Source organism: Cavia porcellus, unplaced genomic scaffold, assembly GCF_034190915.1.
Source record: "Cavia porcellus strain 051 isolate PalLab524CR breed Dunkin Hartley unplaced genomic scaffold, mCavPor4.1 scaffold_42, whole genome shotgun sequence".
Classification (NCBI taxonomy): Eukaryota; Metazoa; Chordata; class Mammalia; order Rodentia; family Caviidae; genus Cavia; species Cavia porcellus.
Genome location: NW_026947525.1, coordinates 2,561,020 through 2,572,676, shown reverse-complemented (window position 1 = coordinate 2,572,676; position 11,657 = coordinate 2,561,020).

Genomic DNA, 11,657 nt, shown 5'->3' with positions numbered 1-11,657 from the left:
GAGCCAACTGAGTGTGGACTGAAACCTCCAAAAACTGTAAGAAATAAACCTTTCCTTTCCCAACTTTGGGCTTCAGGTATTTTGTCTCAGCGACGAGCATAAAGTAACTAAGACAAGCATGGCTTGGAAACATGAGCACTCCATTTTATTTCAAATTCTATTGCAATCTTAGTAATTTTTAGATAATGAATGTGTTGTATTCACATGTATACATTGGTAGAAAAACTGAAGGCAGAATATCATAACTCAAAGTGTATGCCTTTCATACACATCTATATGCAATGTCATATGTTTTCATGATTTAATTCCCTCATTACACATTCCCTAGCTTATACATCTTCAGAGAATATTGCTGACATTAAATTGAATGGTGCCTCATTTTTTTGGCTGCCATTCTTCTGCTTACTAATTACTCAGGAACATTCCTTCTCCTTGTGAGTGTGAATTACCTTAAGTATCTCCAGTAAATCTTGCATTCTTTTTTAGCTTCCTGGATGTCCCCAAGTCCTCCTGAATTGTAGACATAGAAATACCAGTGCTCATTAGAATAATACATGCAAATTAATAAATTTTGTTTAGATTTATGATATAATGGGTCCAGATCTGAGCTATTTTTAAAAATATTTTCACATTCTTTTAATGAAACAGCACTAATGAGCAATAAACAATATTCTGACAGCATGAGTGACAAAAGTATTTCATCCTTACCTATTGCAGCCAAGTTCCTAAAGGTTTCACCCATCACATCTCTGTAGAGGTTCTTTTGGGATGGACTCAGCAAAGCCCACTCCTCATTGCTGAAGTTCACAACCACATCCTCAAAGGTCATTGTCTCCTAAAGGATCATACATGTATTTCTCAAAGGAAGGTTGAGCTCCCAGGTTGGAGATACCTTAATTCGTGCCTACAAATCTGAATCTCAAAAGGCTGAGACAGGATGGCTTTGGTGAGTTCAGGGCAATTCTAGGTTTCATAGGGTGTTCAAATACAGCAGATATACATACAGAAAGCTTGTCTCAATAAAACAAAACTAAACTTACATAAAACCAAACAAAATAGCTGAATGAAGACTGATTTCTTCAAATTTAAATCCATGTCTTGGTCATTAATTTTGTATGTACAAACATTTTTGAAGACAGCAAATTTGATGCTAGATTGCAACTCACTGCTAATGTAACAGTGAAATAGGAGCACTGATTCTTGTGCTGAGTCACTGCAATATTCTGTGTGTACTGTCTCTAAAGCAGAGCTCACAGTGAGAAGCCTGGAGGACCAGCATCCACAAAGCACAGAGGCAGATAAATATCCCATCAATCAACTGGGAAGCCAAGCAAGCACCTGCCTTCCCTGGTAAGTGGTGGTGGTGTGGCAGACTGAGGCCCATCCAGGGCGTGAACCAGCAACAGCTCCTGAGATCTATGCCATGCTGGAATTTAGGACACTGTGAAGCCAAGCAAGCACTACCTCTCCCTCATAAGTGGTGGTGGTCTGGCAGACTTCAGCCCTTTCAGGGGGAGAACCAGCAACAGCTCCTGAGATCCACACCATGATGGAACTTAGGACTCTGTGAAACCATACAACCAGCCAGTCTCCCTACTAAGCAATAGTGAACCTACTGATGCATGGCCTAGAATCAAACATTCCACTTCCCCTACCCCTCTTCTCCTGTCACCCCCACCCCTGTTAGCAAATGGGAATCACAAATCTGAGCGTGTTCTGGGAAGTTGAAAATAACAAATAAGGGGACTTCCTTCTACTATCTCTTTGAAGGCAAATATTTTTATTACTGTTTTGCTCTATTCTGAATCATGGTACTACTCTATTCAATGTTCTGTTTTGTTAAGTTCTATAATGTTCTGTATTTCATCTCATTTTTATATATGTGACTGAAGAACAATTATTATAAAGATAATGAAATATAATGTGATACCTATTACTGTTATCCCAGGAACCGGTTGTGAAGTTGTGTACCAGTTTCACAGTATGATCTGAGTTTGCCTTATTGTGCCTTGTTCTGTTGTATTTTACCAGTTTCAAAATTAAAAAAAAGAAAAAACATCTCATCAGTCACTTTGACAGACTATAGATGAAGGCTCCACAAATCTCATTTAGGCCACTGAATACTTTGTTCTTAATATACTGCAGCATCATTTTGAAACATGAATTTGGTTTCATAGAACAAAACATAAATAACATCCAATATGGTACATAAATAATAACACAAACGTTAGTGGAAAACAGCTGTATTTTATAAATATGTATAAACAATGAAACCGGGCCCAAGCTGTAAATTATAGTTCACTGTCACCCAGTGATCACTGTCCAATGAGATATAAGAAGTATATCTTGGGAGGCTGGTGAAGGAGTTCTTCCTTGAAGTTGGGGCTATCCTAAGTTGCAGAGCTGTCTAAAATAGAGAAACCCTGACTGAGACACCCTACAGACAAAGTGAAACTTGAAAAGAGTCTGCATAAGACACCTTTGGTTTGTTTTTTAAAATTATACCCATATAATACAGAAAAATTCCAACAATATTCAACACTTTCTGAGAAACAATGTGGTTATCTTCCATATACAAAGAAAATAGTTTCATAGTTGGGTATTTAGCTCAATGGCATCACCGCCCACCTGGAAAACATAGGTCATGAGTTCAATCCTTGGAACAAAAAAAAATCCAAATTTTACCTTCATGACACTGGAGCATAATTATGATAATCCAAATTAGATCTCAAGCATGGAACACAAAATTCATGGGTTGACAGGGATGTGAAATGCTGATTGTTGCCAAAGCTGGTGTTGATCACCTCAAGTAAGCAATCACAACCCAACTTTACTTCATACTTACTCTAAGAACTACCTGACTTTCAGTGAAGACCCTCTCTGTTGTATGTCCTGCTATTGGCTTCCTGCATCCTGTCAATCACTTCCACATTCTTTCCACACTCCTTTGATCCATTCTCAGCAGAAAACCCTTTATGCATAACTATTGATATCACTGCAAAATTTCTATTTAAGTCTTCTCCTTTACACCACTTAATAAAGTCCATTGAAGAGAATTTCCATATTGAAACTGTCTATGAACAACCAAGCTACTAACTCAGCTCTTAATTCAGAGATGACACCCCTATTCCTTTCCAATCAGTAGGATATCATGTATAAATGTCCATGCAAATGCCTAATTTTCAGCATTTTCGATGAGAATTTAACAGGTAGCCCTTTCAGGAATTTGTCCTATACAAATTTTTACCCTGGCCTTGATAAAACTTCATATTTACTTCATTTTTCTCAGACTTCAAAACTCTATGGCTCTTCTCACAAACCTAGTCTGTGAGCAGGGGTGCCACATAAATAATTAAGTATGTTCAGAAATTATTTTGCACTGTTCTGTATAATACACAGGAGTTCACCAGGTGTTTGGGAAGCCTTCCTCTACTGAGGCACATTAGTACACAACTCTGAATTCTCAGGACCTTTGCCACCACCTGTCCTGAGGATGGAAATATGATACATACTATAAATTTAGCAGATCACTATAAATACAAAAAAGCCAAAGGTTAAGTTGAGCCATTGTGACGACGAGGCCCTGCATTACAGGCATTAATGAACTTTGGACATTCCAGATCTGCTACTCTGAGGAAAGAGAGCATAGACCTAGCTCATTACTGCTCTACAAGCTACAGAAAGCATCATAGTCAGGGTCTTCTCAAGGTCCTTCCAATGCCTAAGATTGTGGAGTTACCAGGCCAGCAGTGAATTTCAAAGATGATACTTGATTCTGGTGCTGTCATAGTGGAGCCAGGGTTCTTGGGACCCAAAATCACCCTTGCCAACAGCAAGAGGCAAAAGGGACAGTGACTTACCCATGGCCAATGCTGGAGAACCTCAGGAGTTAAAACTAACTAAATACCTGAGGCTCCAGACACCGGAACTACTAAACACTTGTAACTGGTTTCACCCAATCCACCCTATTTCTGGGTTCCCATCCACAGCCTCACCATTCCATGGCTCCAGGATCTCTCCTGGGTTCTTTGCTAATCAGGCCACAGGACATCAAAAGTACTAAATGAGATGCAGCAAGAGTTTTGCTACCAGTATTGTACGCAGAACAGGTAAATAATGATGAGACATCCGAAGAGACAGAAGTCACAGCCAGCAATGGCCCACCTGATTGGACAGTTCATATAGCCTGCACCTTCATCACTGATTGACTGCTGCTCTACTGCCTTCATTCTGAGACAAGAATAAACAGGGAAATGAACCCCTCCCTGCAAGAGAGGATCCCAAATGATAGACTGTAGTGCAGAGACTTCTGGAGCTGCCATTCTTCTACAGTGGTGAACTCAGCTCAACATAGGAGTGTTTGTACTGAAGAGCTTTACGTCAGGCTTTTAATTTTCAAATCCATTTTATTTCAAGGAAAAAAGAATGCATCAACTAAAATTAAATTTCAAAACATGTCAATCAGAAGGCAACACTGGTATATACATTGCACATTGACATCCCCAAATCATGCACCCAGAGCCCAAGACATCTGTAAACAATTTTCCAAACAGTACTGTTACAGGGATCTGAGTTATTTAAATAATATTGGCATGAGACACGGCTAGGTCCTCCAAGGAGCCCATGCAGGAGTCCAGATACCTTGCCACTATGGGGAAGACTGACACCTCATGCTATGGGCCAAGTCTGAAGACAAATGATAAGCAAATTCATCCATATCCTAAGGATTGATATTCTAAATAGTTCCCTAGCACTCTGAGGAAGTCAGGGGTCACCATTCAAAGAAATATATCCTTATCCTAAGGACTGACATTCTAAATAGTTCCTGTCATCCTGATGACTTCAGTAGTCACCCTCCCAAACCCCTAAAGGAAGATTCACTTTCCCCTAAGAATGCCTGCTTTCTATGTGACTCCCTTCCCTTTTTGTTTCCAATTTAATCAACTTTACCTGAACTTATAATCTTATTGGCTACCATAGCTCTGTCTCATTTATGCCCATCAGCATTGTGAGTTCCTAGTTTTCCCCACCTTAAACTCATGTCATCACATGATTTTACCCTATAAAGGTCCCTAGAAAGGACAGTGTTTGGCAACCTGCTCAAGACCCCTAGTCTCTCTCAGGCAGCTTTTTTGCTCTCAATAAGTATATTCTTCTATTAATCTCTGTTGTTCCTAAAGTTCATTCTTTGACTTTACAGGACAGAAACCTCATATCAGATGTAGTAGACCGGGACATTCATTCCACTATAGCAATATCAGTATAAACTTTTCTGTTTCTTGAAGTCAGAGAAATCAGTAGTAGTTTATATCACACAATGTTGATCTCACCTTGCCAGGGATACTTGCATTGAAGGCCTTTATCCCTGCCTTTAAGTGCTACTTCTTTTTCTGAAAGTGAACTGATCTGTAATTTTGGTTATGGTATCTACAATGCATTAAGGAATTGACTCAAAATATTTCTTATGAATGGGTTAGCACCAGCCATGGAGGAAGACAGATAGCAAAAATTCTTTGTTTTGATTTCTTCCTTCAAACCTAAGGATGTACTTGAAAGAGTTTTACCCTAGAAACAATTACAGAACCCCATGGTGGTAGTTCAAGGTGGAAGAAGGTGAAATCAGGGATGCTTACCATTATGGCCACTTCCTCATTTTTCCTTGATTACAACTTCCTCTTTCTTTCCCAGGGGCCTAAAGAAAATTCCCATCAGCTCCTTGCATGACATCAATGTCCCCTCCAAGCATACAGTCAAAAGTCACATATACCCCATAACCCTATAGTCAGTCAGAAAAAACAAAGCCAAACCCTTGGTGGCTGTGGGCTCCTCTCCACATTCTTTAAATAAAAGGCCAGTTTTACATTTCTAATATTTTGCTTTTCTACTGTGCTAATTTACCTCCTCAGTAATCTAACCCAATTTAAAACTATCTCACCACATGATTTTATTCTATAAAGTCCCTAGAAATGACAGAGTCCTTTGCTACAGGCTCAGAACCCCTCCTTTTTCTCTCAGACAGAAGCTTTCTGATAGGATTTTTGGTGTAGTAAATAAGAGAATATAAAGTCAAAATGGCCTTTATTCTAAGAATATGGAGAGAACCCCATGACCACTGGGTGTCTGGCTTTTTCTTCTGGAAATGTGTGGGCAGCATACATAGAGTTTTTGACTTGGGTGGTGCTTAAAGATGACATTGCTGATATGCAAGTAGCTGATTGAGATCCTTTTCTGGCCACAGGTAAGTTGAATAAGGGAGAGGAAAGTGACTTCAAGGTAAAAGTCCCCAGGTTCCACCTCCCACTTCCAAAATATCCTATTTAGAGCAAAATACTTTCACTTTCTTTCTCTCAATTCTGCTCTTCAACTCTGTTGTTCCTAAAATTCATTCTTGAACTTTAGAGAACACAAACTCATACCAGACATAGAAGGTCAGGAATTTCATTCCACTTTATCACAGTATGGTTGCCTGTATTTTTAACTAACTCAGCTGCCTGTAACTTTAAGAATTGTTTATCAATTTGACTTGGAGTAATTGTAGCCAATAAAATGTTCTTAATGGATATAGGGAAATATATGATTAAATTGAAAAAATGATTATCACAATTTTTCTAGCTAGGATCACCCAACATTTTCAACTTTCAAGTATGTGGGAAAACAAAAAATAAAAACAACTCAGAAAATAGCAATCCTATAGGGGACAGTGTATCATTCACTGTAATTGTCATGTTGTCTGCAGGTATTTCATAGACTACAAAAGAAACATTAAGCCTATTAATTAACAATTATCAGTTTCAATAAATGTGCTCATAGCACTGCATCATTGACAACTGTGAATTTATTTTTTTTTTGTATGAGGGATTGAACTCATGACCTTTTGCTCTCCAGGCAGCTCCTTGTATCAGTGGACTCAATCCCCAACCCCAAAAACTTTAGATACTAAATATGGCTACTAACAATCTTTAATTTGCGATTGACATATTTAGTTATAAATTTTGTAAACCTACATTTTCACAAATGAAATTATTTTCTTTCCTTGCAGTTTAAATTAATTTGTTTATAGGTACCAGGGATCAAAGTTACAACTTAGCACTTTCCAGGCAGGCATTTCTGCCTGCTGAATTAAATCCCTGGCCTGTATTAATGAATATTTTTAAATGTATAAACATGACTTTATCCATTCAAATAGTATTGTAATTTTAGCAGAGGATGTCAATGTATACAGAAATTGATATACAATCAGATAAGAACTGGAACCTCTAAGAGTCAATGCAAATAACTAAATACAACAATCACCGCTACAGGCACAGCTGAAGAAAGCCAGAAATGAAGGTGAAGATGCAAAAGAGGTGGGCATTATAACACATGGCATTTTTTTCTCCTTTCCTTTTCACTATTACTCTTTCCTTTCCTTGGCACTGTGATTTAATCCTGGTGTTTGCTTGTATCAGTAAGGCTTCTGCAGCTTGAGTTGAGTTTTTGAACAATAATATAGGAAGCCAACATAGGAACCCAATTGAGAAATGTGGAATTTCATAAGCTGGTCTAAGGACCACTTGTATACAGAACCCCCAGCCCCATTTCAAGATCTAAACAAGAGGCTTTAAACTGGAAAGTTAGAGATGTTTTAAAAGATAGAATCACAAAAAGATCCTGTTGGAAATCATTTAGCTAGAATCTTATAATAATTTTTGGATGACAAACGTATTCTGCTTTTTTGTTGAGCAGGTTAATTTTTTTCTTTGTGTACAGCTCATTTTGCTTTTCTCCTGGGACTTCTACCCTGAGTGATTTTCCATTTATCTGGGTGAAATACAGGGCACTAGTTAAATGCAAAGCTCAAGATGGCATTTATTATGCCAAGCTACAACACAGCTAAGTTACAAGCCTCAATATTTTATAGGGTAAAAACACACATATCTATAATCACAGCACTCAAGAGGCTGAGGCAGGAGTGCTGCTTTGAGGTTAGGACAATTCTGCACTGCAAAGGGGGTTCAAATCTAGCTGATATACATAGGGAAAACCTGTATCAACAAACAAAACTAAAGTAAACAAATAAAACCAAGCAAAACAGCTGAATGGAGACTGATTTCTTCAAATCTTAATTCCCTATCTTGGGGATTAACTTTTTTGTATATATTTTTTGAGACAGCAAATTTGATGCTATATTGCCACTCATAGCTAATGCAACAGCCAAATAGGAGCACTGATTCTTATGCTGAGTCACTGCAAGATTCGCTGTGCACTGTCTCTAATACAGAGCTCATAGTGAGAGCCTGCAAGACCAGCATCCATAAAGGACAGAGGCAGACAAGTATCTCATGAATCACTTTGATGTACCACAAATCATACCTCTTCAAATCTCAAATAGGCCAGTGAGTCCTTTGTTCTTAATACACTTAAGCAGCATTTTGATATTTGAATTTGGTTTCACAGAACAAAACATAAATAACATCAAATATGGTACAAAAATAATAACTCAAATGTTCATCGAAAACTTCTGTATGTAAAAAACGTATAAACAATGAAACCAGGTGCAAGCTTCAAATTATAGCTCAGTGTCACCAAGTGATCACTTTCCATTCAGATATAAGAAATGTATGTTGCGAGGCTGATGCAGGAGAACTGCCTTGAGTTTGGGGCTAACCTAAGTTACAGAGTTGTCTGAAATAGAGAAACCCTGACTAGGACACCCCACAGACAATGTGAAACTAGAAAAGTAACTGCGTAAGACACCTTTGGTTTGCTTTAAAAATTATAGCTGTACAATATACAAAAATTCCACAATATTCAACATTTTCTGTAGAACAAGGTTGATATCATCCATAATATACAGAAAACACTTTCAGAGCTGGGTATTTAGCTAGCAGCATGAAAACCTAACTTGCAAGCTTGAGGTCATGAGTTTGATCCTTGGTAAAAAAAAATTCAAATTTCACCTTCATGATACTGGGTCATAATTTGAGATAATCAAAACTAGATCTCAAGTGAAGAACACAGAATTCATGGGTTGACAGGGTTGTGGAATACTGATTGTTACCAGAGCTGGTGTTATTCACCTCAAGGAAGATATCATAATTCGACTTTAACTTCATGCTTACCCTAAGAACTACCTGACTTTCAGTGAAGACCCTCTCTGTTGCATGTCCTGCTATTTGCACACTGTGTCCTGCTGGTCACTTACACACCCTTTCCATGCTTGTCTGATCCACCCTAAGCAGAAAACCCTTCATGCCTAAATTATTGATATCCCTGCACAATTTCAATTTAGGGCATCTCCTTTACACAAATTAGTAAAGTCCATTACAGAGCATTTCCATATTTAAACAATGTATATGATCAACCAAGCTATTAAATTAGCTCTTAATTAAGAGATAACACCCATATTCTTTTCCATTCAGAATTATATCACATATTTATATGTTCATGCAAATGACTACATTTAGGCATTTTTCAGTGAGAATTTAACAGGCACCCCTTTCTGAAATTTGTCCTTAGCAAGCACACTTTACCCTGCCCTTGATCACACTTTTATATCTGCTTTTTTTTCTCAAAATTCAAACCTCTATGTCTGTTTTGACAAACATAGTCTATGAGCACATTTTTCACATGAAGTACGTTCAGAAATTCTTTGCACTGTTATTTATAATACACAGGAGTTCACCAGGTGTTTGGAAAGCCTTCCTCCACTGAGGCACATCACTACACATATCTGAATTCTCTTGATTTTGCCAACACCTGTCATGAGGTTGGAAATGTGAGAACATACCAAAATTTAGGCAATCCCTATAAATACAAAAATGTACAAGTTTAAGGAGTTCCATTGTGGATATGAGGCCCTGCATTACATACATTTATAAACTTTAGAACATCAAGATTGCTCATCCCTGGAATGAGAGCAGAGACCAAGCTCAGTACTGCTGCTCCAGCTACAAAATGCATCAGAATCAGGGGCTTCCCAAGATCCTTCCTCTGCTCCCTATGGTGGAGATGCAAGGGCGGTAGAAAATTTCAAAGATGATACTCCAGTCTGGTGCTATCATAGTTAATTCAGGGTTCTGGGGACACAGAATCATCCTTTCTCCCAGCAGGAGGAAAAAGGGAAAGAGGACGACCCAAGGCCAATGCTAGAAGACCTCAGGAGCTGAAGCTAACTAAATACCTGAGTAGACAGACACCAGAACTGCTTCTAACCACTTGTAACTGGTTTCTCCCAATCCCACCCTATTTCTGGGCTCCCATCAAAGCCTCACCATTCCGTGGCTAGAGGGTCTCCCAGATTCTTTGCTAGTCAGGCCACAAGACTTCAAAACTAAATGAGATCCAGCAAGCATTCTGCTCCAAGTTTTGTGTTCCAAACAGGTAAACAAGGTCTACACACCGGAAGAGACCTCCTGCCACAGCTCACCTGATTGGGCATTTCATATACCCCGCCTCTTCATCACTGATTGACTGCTGCTGTACAGTCTTTTTTCTGAGTCAAAAATAAACAGGGAAAGGAACTCCTTCCTGCAAGAGAGGATCCCAAATGATAGACAGTAGTCAGAGACTTCTGAAGCTGGTTGATTCAACAGTGTTGATCTCAGCTACACAGAGGAATATGTGTACCAAATTACCTTACCTCACAATTTCATTTCCAAATCCATTTCATTTCAAGGATAAAAAGATAAAAAACTAAAACTAAATTTCAAAACATGTGAATCAGGGGGCAACACTGGTATATATATTGCACACTGTCATCCTGGATCATTCACCCAGAGCACAAGACATCTGTATTCAATTTTCCTAAAAGTACTGTTATGTGCAGCTGAGTTAGTTAATTATGATTAGCAATGAGACAGGGCTAGGTCCTCTGAGGAGCCCATCCAGAAACCCAGATAACTTGCAGCTATGGAGAAGATGGTCAACTCCTGCTATGGGCTAAGCCTCAAGACAGAAGATCAACAAATTCATCCGTATCCTACAGAATGATATTCTAAGTAGTTTCCTAGCACTCTGAGGAAGTCAGGAGTCACCATTCAAAGAAATGTATTTTTATAAAGACTCACATTCTAAATAGTTCCTATCATCCTGATGACCTCAGTAGTCTCCCTCCCAAAGCCCTAAGGGAAGAGTCACTGTTGCCTAACAATTCCTGCTTTCTATGTGACTCCCTTCCCCTATTGTTCTCAATTTAATCAACTTTACCTGCACTCTTAATCTTAATGGCTACCATAGCTCTGTCCCATCTTATGCCCATCTGCATTGTGAGTTCCCAGTTTTCCCACCCTTCAACCCATCTAACCACAAGATTATACTCTGTAAAAACCCTTGGAAAATATAGTCTTTGCCAACCTAGTCACGATGCATTTGCTGTCACACAGCTTTCTTCTCCCAATAATTATGTTATATTGACTTCTGTTTTTTCTAAAATTCATTTTTTGACTTCAGAGAACACAAACTCATACCAGACATAGTAGATCTGGAGTTTCATTACCCTATAGCAATAACAGTGTAAATTTTTCTCTTTCTTGAAGTCAGAGAAATCAGTAGATGATTGTATTCTTAAATGTTGATCTCACCTCTTAAGGGACATTTGCATTGAAGGGCTTTATCCCTGCCTTTTGGTGCTGCTTCTGTTTTCTGAAAGTGAACTGATCTTTAGTTTTGTTTATGCT